Raw genomic sequence first — 16,923 nt, forward strand, 5'->3', positions numbered from 1 at the left:
CTCAGCAAAGTGAATTATCAACTTGCAAAGAAATGTTATATTTAGCTTAGTAAATGTGGCTAAAAATTTACTTTGCAGAGAATACCCAATCACCTGCAAGGAAATATAACAACAACATTTTTGCTTACACATGAAGAAGTTTAACTTAATTCACTCATCTAAGTGAAAAATCCCCTGCAAGTGGATTGTTTATTTTGCTAAATGAACTGCCTTCATTCCTTTAGTAACACAATGCCATTGATATTCTTAGCATACATTATGGTACTTTTAAACATAAGATTACAGTATGTTCAGAATTTAATACTGGGTCACAAACCCAAACATTTGGATTTTCAAACATTATTATTTTGTAATACCAAACCATGGAAAGAAGATTGAGTATTGTCTAACTCCCTGAGTAATCTGTCGTAAAGTGGAATACACTTGCCATATATTAATGCACAACTGTCAGGAATAGATTATTAGCTAAAAAAAGGCTTATTCTGCACAAGAATAAATACAAAACTCTAATACAGCCCACACCGCTAAACACCACTGAGAGCAGAGTGAGGAACAGATGATCAACACTCTTTGAAATATTACTTTATGAACAGACTTCAGAGGAAAAATTATGTACAATTGGGGAGCTTCGGAGGTGTAAGCAGTGGAAGAGCAAAGTATTTTCTCTTTTTTTTTGTGGGGAGAACTCATTTTATTTAATTGGCAAAGTCACTGTAAATGTGTATAATATAGGTATTCAGATCTTTTGAGAGGAAAAGGAACAAATCGAAGAAACGTGGGTTAGCTGGTATTACTAAATCCTAAATATTTAAAAAAAAATCTGCCTTTTTTTTTTTGACCGGGGCAACTCCTACAATTCATATGGAAGGGTTTAGAAAAGCCCTAGGGTGAAGCCAAAAAACAAACTTTGAAAAATCCTGACGTTTGGTCTTGTGATATGGGGGCTTAAAAGGGGAAAAAAGGGGCAGCACAGTGTCTGAAGTGCACTTTGCCTTGCAGTGCTGGGTTCTACGTGCAAGTCTCATGTTTGGTGCATATACTCCCTGTGCTTCTCTGGGGTTCTTCTTGGGACTACTACTTTCCCCACACCTCCAAAAACATGCAGTTAGGTTATTGGCTCCCCCAATTATGCTTGGTAAGTGTGGAAAATAGGCAGCAAAAAGTGAAGCACAGTTTGCCAGCTACTTGCACACAATATTATAAAAATGATAAAAGAATAAAAATAAATAAATCATTTTGTGAAAAGATTATGTGGGGGCATGGCTGGGTAAGTACAAATACCTGAAGGTGGGGGAGCTATGTATAAATAAAATTGAATGAAAATCTAAGTAAGAACTGCTATTAATACATAGAATAAGTCAATTGATACTTAGAATTGCAACTCCAACCACAGCTAATGGAAATGGAAACATAATTGTCAAATCATATCCATATGCCTTTTGTGTGTAACACTTAAATTTATTTTCCTTTTGGCAACATTTTTGAATCTAGTACCGGTACACAAAAATAAATCAGTAAAAAAATTATTTGGTCCAGCAGGAGCTTTCATCATAACAAGTACGGACAACATATTTGCAAATTATACGACTTTTACTTTGTAAAGTGCCCTCAACGTCCATCTCTGGATCTCCCTCATTTTTTTTAACACTGGTGCTTTCATCTCCTCTCTGTCTGCTAGAATCTTCAGTTGTCGTGACTGGTGGGGTCAGGAAGTTGTTACTCCCAAAAACCTGGAATTTAATTTGCCCCCAGATTTAATGGGCACTCTGCCAGGCATATGCTAAACCAACACTCAACTAGTGACTAGATGATAAGAACATGAAGCTCTTTGACATAACGATAGATGGCATGTTGAGAAACATTTATTTATTGTTGTGAGTAGTAATGGCTTCAGTTTTTTTGGCATAAACATATGTTGTCAATGCTGTTTTCTGACATACTACCACATAGGATATTGTTAAACAGTAATATTGTTTGACACACCTTCTTAACATTTGTTTATACATGTCAGTTTTCCCTTCCACTAGAATTGCTCAGAAATGATGACAATAATAAAAGTTTTTATTATCAGGTCCTGACTGGCTATTTTTTCTGATATTTCTGTTTTTGCCTAGTTTACCAATACCGGTGAATATTCTAAGATGTATTGTGTAGCTGTTAAGATCAAGTAAGATTTAGCAAGATCTACTCTGCATGTGATAAAGCTACTAAGGTGTAATGTGCTTTTATTAATGTCTACACATGTAAGAATTTCGGGTGTTAGCAGAACCTTGGCTACATTTTAGAAAAATCTATTTTTGTATGACATGATCAAAAATATGATCATAGTTTTCTTGACACTTCTGTAACAATTACAACAAAGTGTTGTATTCAGTTATTACATCTAAGGTTTAACCTATATTGCTGTATTGATTTCTGCAGCTGATTCCAAGCCTGGTATAGGTCACACTTTGTTATCTACATGACCTCTTTATAGCTAGTTATGCTCCAACTGGCTGTACAATTCCTGAAAATCGACCCATGGAAGCTTATAAGGAATGCATGACGGTGAGTTCTGGGTCAAATCTACCTTCCTTTGAACTGCCAACTCTTGCTTAGGATATTTTTTGACAGCTAATATTGACCATTTTAGTACATCTGCCTAACAAAGTGAAAAAGGGTTATTAATACACCTTATACCCTCTACTTCTATACCTTAGGTGCAGATTATGAATACAGTAATGCAAAAAATGGTAGCTATAAACCTAACTGGATGATAAATGATTAAAAATGTTAAAGTTTGAATCATCAGCCCATAAGACCTTCTTAAAAGTACACTGCAGCCCTTGTACTGTGAGCTGACTCCTCGAAAAACCCGTCACTGATTTGGTTGTGATTTTAGGTCTGCTAATTTCTTTGCTTGTAATGTAAGACAAATACCTACACTTTTAAAGATTATGTGTGAAATTAGCATTATTTTTCAGATTTTGACTACTTCTGTGTGAATTTCAGATTGAGCTACTGAACTTTTCCAAATTTTTTTAACAGTTTTTTTAGCAACCTGAGAAGTTAATCTGTTGGTTTAATATAAAAATACAGAATATTCATAAGCCACCTAGCTTTTGGAGTACAGACGTTTCAACTTTACAAGATTCTGCATTGTTTTTTATCTATTATTATTTAGATTATTATTTATTTAGATTATCTGAACTGCTGTTTGAGTTTAACCTTATATATAGCATAAAAGAGAATATTTTGCCATTAATTCTGTGGCTGGACTTGTACTTATGTGAATACCACCACTAGAAGAACCTTTTGATGAACAGATCATCACAGGCTGAATCATACATATTACAGGTTTAACATTAGAATGGTGCAAACATGAAGTTTACTTATTCTGTAGTATTGACTACTTTTGCTACACATGACCTTACTAAAGAAATGGGCTTATGTTATAGTAGTATGGTGACAAACATGACTATGGATTTTGGAAAGCTCTGCATAAACTGTCAGCACTATATAAATACTGGATAAAAATAATAATGATACTATTGGTGCTACCTATGCATATATATATATTATATATATATATATTATATATATATAATGTTGTATATCTAACCCGAACATATTGGCAGAAAAACAGTTCCATGTGTTATTATTAATAATATAAGTGATAATAATTCACCCAGCAGAAAATGCAAAAAGTGTTTTACACTTGAATGGTAAAATCTTTACTGGCATTGAAACATGTCTTTAATATATATGTTTAAATGAACATCATGCAGACTAGAGCCAGTTGGTTAGTAGTTTAATTGTGTGTATGTCTAGAAATGCGAGCATGCATGGCAGTTACTCTGTAGGTGTAAAATAAAATGCATAAAATTTTCCCTCTGCTAATATGTATAACTTTAGGAAAGAAGGGAACGCACACAATCAAAAATTGTAGTATGGGTATATATGGTGTGTGTGTATATATATATATATATATATATTTATACTTATATATTTCCTATGAGTTTCTATGTGGCCATACTGTAATAATGCTCAATAATTTTCATAATCCATTAAAAGAATTAAAAAAAAATAATTGCATGACACAACTGAAATCTCACCACGGAACTCGTGACTCCATTTGTTAACTCCAGAGCATATTCTTTCCCTCAAATTATAGAGAATACAGATATAAATATAGAAAGCCCAACAATGAACCTTTATCTAGTTATGTGCTGCTGTATCTCTAGTTAGCACTGCACAGAGCTCATTACTGATGACTGAATCCCCCTGAAAGCTTGCAACATTCTGACCCAAGGTCTGACAGTATACTGATACTTGTGCTACCTCCAAATCTTTTGTCACTTCTATCATTGTCCTTGCATGTATTAGATTTTTATTTTACTGGATAGCAGCTTTTATTTGCTATACAGCTCAACAACTGTCATTTGAGATCATGTCCAGATTAATTATAGTGCAAAAACCCTCTGTTATGATACTGATTCCCTGATTTGATGCAAGTCTTTTTTGGGCTGATTTACTAAAGACTATTCTAGACTATTCTGATCTAGTTAAGGCTATTCATTATAAAAATCATACACTCATATGCAAGAAAAAAATCTAATTTTAAAATGTATTTATTATAATAATTTAAAACAAATCTATTCCACTGAAAACAGATCTATTCCACTGAAGTTCAAACAGTACAAACAACATTGAAAATATGAAATACAAAATACAGATGGGTGAGTGTCCCTAAAAGTAAGGTGCAAAGTGTTTTGTGTAATTTCTATGTAATATATTGTGGTTTAATTTCTACTAATATTTTTATTGTTGTTACCATGAATGCTAAGCAGTGAGCATTGTCACCCTAGTACAGAAAGGTTGTTATTGTTATTTTTTGGAAACATACCTTTAATTTACGGTTCCAGACTGTTCCGCCTGATGGCATACCTATGGGATACTCACAAGTCAGATCTGCCCCCTTGACCCCATAGGACCACCCTAAAAAGCCTTAAAGACCACTCTTTCTAACACATGCTTTTTGCTACTAGCATACAATAGCAAAGAGGAGAGGGAACCCAGAAGAAGATGGCGGCACCTGGCGCGGGAGAAGAGGGATTTCAGGGTGGCGCGGGACCAGATCAAAGAAGCTTCCTAATAGATCGACAGATCTGGAGAAAGTAGATTATCATGGGGGAACCTTGGTGATGGGAAGAGGGCGGTGTTTCACCTAAAAAAAAAATAAAAAATCAATTTTGACTTTATATAAATGGTTGTCTACCCTTTTATGTAAAGTTAAAATTTGGAGTTTAGGTCGGCTTTAAAATCCGGGAAGCAATGATTCTCCTAAAGACAGTAGTACCTTGTCCAGGTCCTGATAGGTTATCCAACAACCTGAATTATCTCATTCTGCTTAGGTGGAAATCGGGTGGATTCCATCTAATATCTGAAAGTCTTTGGATTCCAATTATTCACTAGCTGAAGAGGCAAAACTTAAAGACGAAAGTATGGTTTCCAAATTAAAGAAAATTTTGGTAATATTATGAAACTTTTGGTAGAATTCCATAGGCAATAAAAGAAAAATTAAGTTAGGACCACCTAACAAGTTTCTAAAAGACTTCTCCTATCCAGTTGCAAATTTATGAGGCACTAAATGAATTTATCATAAATTTGAACATCAAATCAAAATATGTTTTGCAAATCTCAATAAAATAACAATAAACTAAATATTTATTAAACCTTTGCAAAGGATTCCAGCAGGAATAACATCACAAAGCAGATTTAAATATGGAGCTATCAATAAGTTAGGTTCGTTTTCTGGGGTCAGTTCCTGAAGGCAGGGATTCCCTGGGAAAAAAAAGAGCTTGCTGATGCTAACGAAGAGCTCTTTGAGCTCCATATATCAGGCCCTGGCACCAAGGCTCCTGAATAAGATAGACTTATCATTGTAGTGGGAAACCCACCCTGGAGATGCTGAACCAGGGCATGAAGTGGTAAAGTTACACCATCCCAGAAGCAAGGACGAAGAAAGGCATAGAGGTAGTGAGTCTTTTAGGAGCTTGTTAGGTGGTCTCAGGGGTGGGGTTAGCCCATAAGTATGCCATCAGGATGAGAACCCAGAAACAATATTTGTTCTTGTGTTTAAATACACTTAAAAATATTGAAATGAACCAGTCTACTTAAAATACACAGAATGTCTCTTTCTGACCCTGCTAGTTCTCTGGTTGTCAAGCTGCCTGGCTTTAGTATTAAAACAAACATATTAGAAGTTGAAGAATTTGACTTCATTTAGGCTTCATCATCTGCTGGTTCCAGGTCAGTGATGACAATGAATATTTTCTGAAGAACATCAGCTATTACACGCTCTGTATATCTAACAACTCATTTTTTCTTTAACCAAAGCATGAATTAAATTTTTTATTTGTGCACAATATTATTTGACTGGATGTAAAATTGTGCTTGTTTTCTGGCCCCTCATCAATGTAATATATTCATGCCCCTAATAGCTTTTATGATTTAAATTGCTCACAGAGCAAAGGACAGCACACAGAAAACAGTTAAAAAAAAACATGTTGATCACAGAACATTAAGAGATTTCTTTCTGAGAAACAGCTAGAAATCAGATGTTTGCATAGAGCCGCGGAAGAGATACAATTATAGCTTACATGCTAGGTTAATTGTGTACATAACACTCCTTTTACACATTTACTGAAAACACATACCATATTAAATACCAAGCTACATTTTCATTTAAATTTTTATATTTATCCTTTGACATTTTAAATCAAACTGCAACTTAAAAATAAAATGTCATTGGAAGATGTAGATTTACAGCTCCATCTATTGGATGCCAGCACATACACAACTCGAACTGCAGCGTGAACTTCAGTAACACCTTTCCTGGGAGGCTGCAATTGCCAACCACTTTATTGGAGATCCATTGCGTTCCGTAATGTTTGGGCTGTTGACTTGGAGCATTGATGCATATCCTTATTTGCAATACTTGGCCCGGGTAAATGAAATGAATACAACTAGGCATAAAGTATTTGCAGAATGAGAGATAATGGCAGCTCCCATTTTTATCACAAGAAAAGATTCCCTTTAGGTTAAGCGCTTAGTAAGACTGGACCCAGTAAGTGCAATACAAATAAAGGAATATTCTGTCCCAGCTAAAGCCTTTCTTTTTTCACCTATGATTTAAAATGCATTGATTGCGTAAACCTTCTCACACTTGGAGCTCACACAATGTAATCACTGACTTCTGAAGGCTATGAGTCTTCAGCAATGCCAATGGGTGAAAAAAAGGCAAAGAGGTGCACTGTACCCACCTTTTTCTGCGCATGTGTTCCCTTTTAACTTAATATTGTGGGATTTAGGTCCTAGGTCTGTGATGTATCGAGAGCAGGAGAGAAGCTTCTGATTGCTAAGCAGACAAACCAGGAAGATTATTAATAACAGATAAACTAACTATAAGTATGGTATTTTATTAAATGCAATTAGGACAGATGTTTGTCTTAACATATTATTAGGCAGCATGGTGTCAGTTACTGTATAAAATCCTCACTGTGAGGTATTCATAAAGAAGAAAAAAACTTTATAGAGCCTAGACATTTATCACATTCTGGAGCAAGCTGTGCTTTAATATGCAAAAAGAAACAATTGCAGAGTTTGTCTTGGTAATTAAAGGGTTACATGAGGTTGAAGAAGAGCTCACTCCTGTAGGATCACCCACAACCTCAGCTGTATTTAGCAAAAGATTTCTTCTGCAAGTCATGCAAACCACCCCCACCACCATCAAGCCTCCATCCTGCACAGGATTGAGCAGGGAATCCCTGTTTGTATCCAGGAGTCGTCAGTATGTCTTATGTCCTTAACTCAGGGGCTACCTGTATTCAAAATATCTGCTTGTAGAAATGTAGACCAGAAAACCAAATAAGTAGGAATATTAAAAATTATTGGATAGTTTCTACTTGGGTATAATCCAAGATTTGTCTCTTACCTCCAGTCTCAGCTCATACTTGGTTCACACCAGTAGATGATGCTGTGTCCTCATCTTAATTGTGCAATAAACTTTTACCATCAGAAACAAGACACAAAAATTTGTTACACATTTTAAATGAGAACTCACACCATCTACTGGTGGCCAGCAATAATGCAAAAAAGATTATTTAGGAGCAACTGATCTATCCTAACAAACTCAAAATTACAAAATACTTTAACCTACAAAAAAAGACATACAGACTGAATAATTTTTTAACCTGTTAAATGTATGTAACAAAAAAATTCTATGCATATATATTTTTTTTACCAAAAATGTAATTACCATTTCCATTAGTTACGGTTTTGAATATTATCAGAGACAGCCCTAACACTAAGAGGTTAGCAAAGCTGCCATTCCAGAACTCATTGTAAAGAATGGGATTTGCCTTTTTTGGTCTCAGTAGTTTTATTCACAATCAAAAAAAGCATACAACAGTGTGCAAAATTGTCTGTTAGCTAAAAACCAGAGTTACATACACATTCTCTGTCAGTATTATAGAAGGCAGAGGATCAATACAACAATGGCACAGTTGGCTCAGTGGTTAGCACTCTTGCAGGGCACTAACTGCATGTGCTAGTGTAAGTTCCCCAAGGTACTCCAGTTTCCACAAACATCCCAAAAACATTAAGTTAGGTTAATTGGTTCCCTCTGAAAAACTGGCCATGTAATGATTATAGTAGGGACATTAGATTGTGAGCCCCTTTGAAGGACAATTAGTGACATGACTATGAACTTTGTAAAGTGCTGTGTAATATAAATACGAGGTAGTAATAATAATAACCAGGCAAGCTGCAGAACCAGAACTGGTAGTTTACACTGACAATACTTTAAACAATTAAGTTGTCTAATACATTGGGCAATTCTCCATAGACTATACAGACAAATTCCAGAGTAAATTTACATGAGCTAACCATGGTGAATGTCATTGCTGTCTTGTAAAATAATAGCTGTCTGGTTGTTATAGTTACCCATTGGTTTTATTACAATTCTAATCACTAATCTGAATGCAGATCGGGACTTTACATTGATTTTCTTAATACTTACACTGGTTTGGTAACACAGAAATTATTGAAGCTAGTAGATCTGGATAACAAATAAGAATCTAGTAATTTCAGAGGTCAGCAGTGGAAGCTTTTATATTCCACGAGTAATGGGTTTTCTATAAAATAGTGAAATGATCTGCTGTGTGAGATCCATCATCATCCCTTATTTGTATATGATGTCTTTTGTTATGGTCCAAACATATAAGGCTCGATTTATAAAACAGGGAATCTGACATTCCCTTAAACATTCCCTCGTGGGAACCAGTTACTACCATAGAAGGGACAAGGGAATGTTTGAGGGAAAGTATGACCCCCCTATTTTATAAATAAAGCCAGTAAATATCAGCAAGAAGATTGTTACAGTGTGTGGATTTCAACAATGTGCCGAAATAACACTACATAGATCATCGATTATTTACAGTGGACAGATTGTAAGTTTTTAATACATGACAAAAGCAGAATCATTTGGTCTTATCCTGAAACATATTGAAGAAAATATTATTATTATTATTATTATTATTATTAAACAGGATTTATATAGCGCCAACATATTACGCAGCGCTGTACATTAAATAGGGATTGCAAATGACAGACTAATACAGACAGTGATACAGGAGGAGAGGACCTAGTATTATGTTTTTACCATTCCCACAAGTGGATCCATAAATGTTGCCATTGACCATGTGGACCATGTGCTAATGGAAAATGTGGCGTTGCTATAATTATCCAGTTGTGTGAGCTAGATGTCAAATGATAACTGTATATGATCATTTGTTTTCCAGTGTGACTATCATTGTCTGCTACAACTATCTATCAACAGTTTTAATATAAAAATGTAATTACTACATTGCCAGTCTACACAATTTCAGGGTACTGACTACTTTCATCTGTATAATGTGCCAAGAAATGTATCATCTGCTAGATCCAATGACCAGTACTACACTGTCCCCCAGGATCTTATCACCATAGAACAGCTGTGGGATCAAGTAGAATAGGAGGCTTGCTGCATACATTTGTGTCTAAGAAGTCAAAGAAATAGTGTCATTCTATCCTGTCAAAAATTAATATCCCTGGGGAAGGTTTCCAGCACAGTGCTGAATCTATAATATTGAGACTTTAGGCTTTTTAAAGTGAAAATATAGTTCACCTTATTATTTATTGCTATATAACTGTATTGAATATAGTAGTTAGTAAGAGAGTATTTAATTGGTCTGGAGACGACTGGATATTCTTAGAAGTTGGGGAAAACCAAAGCCTGAGAAAATGAGAGGAGGTTGTTGGAACAACAGTGTGAGAATATAACTGCAGATAAACCAGGTTAAAGAGAATAGAATACAGGATCATGTATAACTTTCAACATGCACAGTACAATGTTGTACTGATTACCAATAGAACAAGTACATATAGAAGGACCACTGATTTCAGTGTTTACTTACCTTATAAACTATAGGCAAGGGGGTGCTTTGGTTACACAAACAACGGCAGGGCTCACAATACTTCTTAAACAGCCATTGACAATGTATGTGAAAATGCCGATAGTCAGAGATGGTGTTGGCAGTGGCACTGGTTTGAAGGGGTGAAGCTGTGTTTGATTAACGTTATTAATGCAAGTGCAAGAGGTTCTTTTTTGAGAAATTCTGTTATAAGTAAATGTTCTGATTCTCTTTCTCCCTGATAGTCCTTCCCATTTGTTAATGATTTTATCAATAAAATCCCACTTAGTTTAATAATGATACATTGAATGTGGGTTATACTTGTTCTTCTATGTTAGGAGTTTTGGTCCCTATTTACCTACCCACACAGTGATATTTGTATCTTTCATTTAATTTTGTGGATCTGAGGAAAAGGAGGCTTGTAAAATCTTAAGGTGTGTTTTTGTAGATTCCATTGTAAATCTATCTTTCAACTGGCAGAATCTCAATACAGAATCCACACATTTACTTGTTGCTCCTTTTGAAGGGTCTTCCAATCCAGTCCCCGACTTTGTCAGCCTAACAAAGAGTTTACCACTTTACAACTTTCCACAGAATGGGTTTTAAAAGAACAGATATCCATATCAGAGCCACCTTACACCCTCATCAGCATATCATTTATCTAACAGCAGTGATCTTAGTATGATGCTGAATCTGAAATCCTAAATCTAAACAAAACAGCTGATAAAGCATTTTTTGACAATTTTTGTTTTTACTATGTAATCCTTTTGTACATGGCATAAACACCAGAGGATGACGGGTTGAACAGAAAAGTTAAAAGATGCCATATTTCAAATTTACAAATTTTCTGCTACAAGGGAGACCAAGGCTTCACCCATAAGTGCAGAGTAATTAGTAATTAGTTCCTGCTAATATGAGCCAAGTGTGGGGAAATAGCATCACTGTCTATGACACTTGTAGTAGCATTCTTTAGTGTGACAGTAACCAAGCAGTAGAATCACATGCAGTGTCTTCTCAGTAGCAGACAGACAGTATATAGACAGAAAAGCAATACTTCTCAAACACATATAAGCATTTAATTTGTGTTGTTCAGTTGTTAAGGAGGTTTACAGATGGGAAGTGGCCCAGAAACCCTTTGGCAAAAAATAACTACCGTTACCTTACTCCTGTACCTGGAAAATGGCAACTGAATGACAAGCTGTCACTCTTGTGAATTAGGCCCAACTGGCTATCCTAGCGACTGAGACTGCACATAGAACATTTCATTTAGATCCAAAGATTATAACTTTAAGATTATAATTTATAACTTCATATCAAGGTCTAATCCACCGATGTTAAACGAGAATGACCCTAGAGATTCTTCTGCAATCCAATTTTTTTTTTGTTTGAACTGGCACAATATTTGAAACTCAGAATAGCTGGCAACTCCTCATGTTGCACTGTATTTTAATAAATGGTAAATCATGCATAAATCCAGTTTTTGGGTAGGTCAAGGTCATAGGTCAAACAAAATAAGATTTTAATACAGGTATCATTCCAGCAGCAGTATTAAGTGTATATCCCTCAGGAGTGATAGTGTTGAGGAGATCTAAACAGCCATTTGCAGATAGTTATACTTAGCAATATTTAGAAAGCAAAACAGCAGAAACATCATTACTGAATATAATGCATAGAAAAAAAAGAGCTATTTCATGCTTCAGCAACTGAAACACTTGTCCTCCTTGAACTTTCAAATTCAGCTTCCTTATTTAGGATGTAGGCTGTTTTATATTACTGTGTATAATAATTATATAATGTGTGTGTATTATATTACTTCCCTACTGCTTTCCAATGAAGTTGTTAAATACCAACTCAAGTTTTTCTTTTATGTAAAGTGGAACTTGCTTGCCAAGGGTACCCAGAAATCCTGGCATAACTTCTGGGTATTGGGACTGAATTTACTCCCAATTGCCTTCACATGTCATCCCAGTCCAACCAATCAAGGATCAGAATGCAGAAGAGAAGGGAGATGATGAAGATGGGGGAGTATCAACTGGGTTTATTTCTGCTTAAAAGCACGTCTCATTAAAACATTGGGTAAAGCCACTTGATTTACCAAAGGATACAGTCCAAAATCACTCACTTGAAGATTTTGGTTTGCATCATTTAGTTCTGTATTTGGGCATGTAAAAAAGTTGGTAAGCAGAATCACACCTGTGGTTATATTGGAAGAGATATATAACTGAACCCATGTACCTCGGTGACCGTATTCATACAAATCTGATCACTTCAAAAGGCTAACTACAGCCAAGTTCTAATACATTGTATTACATACTAATATCATAATGATGAGTATACTTAAACTAAACTGGTAACCTATCCAAAAGAAATGTAATTTATTGTGATCCAATAAACATTTTTAACAGCCTGGCTCTGGATCTCTCTCTACAAAATGCTCTGAACTGCAGTTCAGGACCTGCCCCAGAGGTATTACAAATGCAACAGAACCAATACACTTGTAGAAGACCGGGCAAAACTGTGGTCCAGCATTCCCTATATCTAGAGATCAACCAATAAACATGGCTTTCTTTATGTACCCAAAGTCCACAACAACAAGTTACAGTAAGTTAGGGTTCTCCTATAAAAAAAAAAAAAACATATTACATTGCTGACACCTATTTTAAAAAGCCATACAAACGCATGGCAACAATGTTAAATTGAGTAGACAGATTTCTTCTTTAAAATGCATAAAAATACTACAGAAAGTTTTAATGGCGATGTTTAATGTTACCAAGGCAGACAAAAAGGAATTTTGCACAGTTGATTCCATTTCCAATGTTTCAAACATTCAAAATTGTATCAAATTGTCTGCAAATAAGCTTAGGCAATAACAGTAAAGGATAGAAAAATATGAAGATCAGCTCGTAGTATGATAATTAGGCCAAGAGAATGAAGCATGCGATAGAAGCATTGGTCATTTGAGATATATCTGCATCTGCTAATTGAGTACAAACAGTCCAAAAGGGATTTTCCTAATAGGAAAGAAAGGTGAACATCCAGCACTAGAATGCTTAATTGCAGCTCTGAAATGGGATGATCCAGTAGCAGCTGCTGTGCTGGCATTTACTTGGACCTTTGCCTCATCTTTCTTCTCTTCCGCTTCAGCCTGAATTGCGAGAAAGAAAAAAAACACACATGTTCAGTTTACTTTGCATTTTTTTTATTACAATTGTACTACAAAATTGCTTAAAAACAAAAACAACCCAACCTGCTCATCCTGTTTGAGGTGTCTGCAGAGAATTATACCAACCATCACAAACAAAGCCAGTTTTTATTTTCAAATTCTATAGTTAATTGTTTCTCAAGGTTACTTTAAAAACTAGAACAAATTAGGTCTCAATGAAATGAACCTTTTTTAAGGCTTCAGGAAAAAAAAAAAAAAAAACACTCTATTCATGTGCAGAAATTATGATTAATGGCTGTTGCACACTATAAACCTGCGCAGGGCCCTACATCTAATGTTCATTATTTCAACATCATCGGTAGTGTTGGTTGAATATCTCACTATTCGATTCCACAGCTATTTGGTCGAATTGTGAGAAATTCTCCGGGTGATCAAATGCCGAATTCGAACACCATTGAAGTCAATGGTGCGAGAATTCAGGTTTTTTTAGGGTCTTTTAAGGGATGCAGGAGCAATCAGATTGCCCTTGCAGCCCTTTACTAGTTTTACATCTGCAGTTACGCTACAATCTCCGGGCACTACAGGTAATGAATTGGGACAATGACAGGAGGATTCCCATGGTTTCCCACGATTCCCAATCATAATGACATTGTGAGAAAACCTGTAAAACAAAAAAAAAAATTTAAAAAAACACAAACATTCAATAAATTACTTTAAAATTAATTTTATTTTTTTTTTTAAACACATTTTTTTCATTTTTTTTTATCCCAAATTTTTACCATCGAATCCCCAGTTTTTAGGGTTGGGTCTATCCGAATTCGAACAGCCATATTAGGGTCGAATATAAGAACAGCCCGAATTCGAACACCAACACTAATCATCAGTGTTCAACACAGAATTTTTTTTCAAGCTGGGTGAGAAGAAATTGTAGGCGGGTGGTGTCCCTTGTATTGTGACGCACTCTTCAGTAACAACACAAAAAGTGCCGGGTGGTCCGCCCAGATAAAAGGGGCTTGGGAGAACACTGAACATCATAGTTTCATAATGTGATTTCCAAATATGTATACAGCAGCCCATTCCTCTCCTATCCATCATTTATATGAACAATGTTTAATGATACAGAAGAAAATCTCCGCATTTATTCAAGGGTGACATTTCAGCAGTTACATTTAAACACACATAACATTTTTAGTTTTTAAGGTGGACAAATTTTAGTTCAAAAGGGAAGGAAAATTCCACAGGACAATTCTATGTTCAATTCACAGCAAAGGTTTTATATTAAAATATTATTCAAGTCCTTGATATGTGTATCTCCAATTTGCAGAAGGTTTCAAAAACTTATGAAATGCTGCAATAATATCACATTTTCTGGTCCACAAACATGTAGGCACCGATTAATGCTTTACTGGTATATGCGTACAGGAAGAGTGGTATTCCAGTAAACTCTGTTACCAATTCATGTATTCAGCAACAACTGGAGAATGATACAGGTTGGAAATAGGTTTATTATGTTAACCATGCACCTTAACTAGGGTTTTGGCGATAATGTGACTATATCATTGGTTTGAAGGTATACAAATTGGTACTGGATAAAATGAGAAATTCCAGATTTGCCTCATGGCAAAATGTAATTAAGACAGAACAAACATTGGGTGGATGCACTGGCCACAGTTTAGGTCTTGCCTAATATATATATATATATATATATATATATGTATATATATATATAGAGAGAGAGAGAGAGAGAGAGAGAGAGAGAGACACACACACAAAGAGACAAATGAATATCGCCATCGATGTGTGATAGTGGGTAATTCTCTCAAGACCTATTGTGTTGGTGTAACTAAGTAAACATACCAACCTGCACATCCACTTTTTGCCACTTTTGGGAAAAGAATATTAAGGAGATTTAAAATAATGCTTTGAAAACTGTATAACATTTATACACATAGATCCATCCAATACCACAACTGCAAGGTTCTATTAAAAGTTGGTGTTGTTGCTTATAGACCAAAAAATGAATCCAACTCCTACCTTCCTCAGCTTCATGGCAGTGCAAATGAATAGGGGTAATCAACCACCAATTGAGTTGTCCCTACTAGGGATGAATGAGTGAGAATATTACGTTTGCTCTCAAGGCGAATCGGGCCTTTCTCCCTTACCGAAAATGTAAGCAAGAACGGCCTTCTGATTCGCCGAGAGGTCGAGCTCTCGCCAAACAGAAGGATTTCCAGGGCTGCTATCCCCAGGCACTAGAGGTAAATTAACCTCTAGTGCCCTGGAGACCACAAACAGGGAGATTCCCAGGGCTGAATGCAGCTCTGGGAATGCTCCTGTTTTAATTTCCTCTTCCAATGGTTTCGCGAAATCGGCTCGCCAAAATTTCGTGGAACCATTGGATGTTCGAGGAAATGTTCGCATTTTCCCTAGTCCCTACTTTGTGTCAGTGTGCATAATTATAGATGCACGACACAACCCCCCCCCCCAACCCCCCCATTTCTTAAAAAGCTTTAGGGCGTTAGCGGGCACACAGTTTTAATCCGCAGACCTTAAGGTCAATAATATTTATTTCTAAGTCACAGTGAGAATCTGCCAGGGTCTGACAAGAAAGAGAGGGACTCTGAGAGGTAAACTCTGGCAAAAGGGAACATGTAAACAATGAAGCAGGGCAAGTTAAAAACTGGTCCCAAATGGACAGCTTACCCCTTCTGATCCACAACCTTGCTCTTTGGCAGCTAAGCCATTGCTGCCTAACAGTTCAAAACCAAGAGTGCTTTGCAGGAACTTCTAAATCTGAATTGGTGGACCAACCAGCTACATGAAGATAAACTGAGAAAGGTTCCTTAAATGATTTATATTTGAATGTGGATGACACTATGTAAGTGGACAGACAGCAAATGGCAATAGTTGTCAAGTCCTTTTATTTTAACTACTGTCTACAATTCTAAGCCAGTTCAAATGGAGGGGCCAAACTCAGTTTGTTCTGAAGAAGAACCTGGAAAGATTTCTTATTATGTATACCCTGCAGTAAAATCCTGCTAATTCCTGATATCCTTCCACTCCTTTTCCAAGCTAGATTATATGTAAACCAGGAGGTCCCCCGTTGCAAAGACTCTTCATATTGAGTTTAATGTGTGTGCCCACTTGAATTATACAAATCCTTCGAAGACCTCATTTAAATTATGCATACCCAGGACCATTTAAAAATTACCACCAAACCTAAGGCTAGGTTAACACTTAAGTGGTTTAAATAATGTCACAAATCTA

This window comes from Pyxicephalus adspersus, chromosome 7, assembly GCF_032062135.1.
Source record: "Pyxicephalus adspersus chromosome 7, UCB_Pads_2.0, whole genome shotgun sequence".
NCBI classification, from domain to species: domain Eukaryota; kingdom Metazoa; phylum Chordata; class Amphibia; order Anura; family Pyxicephalidae; genus Pyxicephalus; species Pyxicephalus adspersus.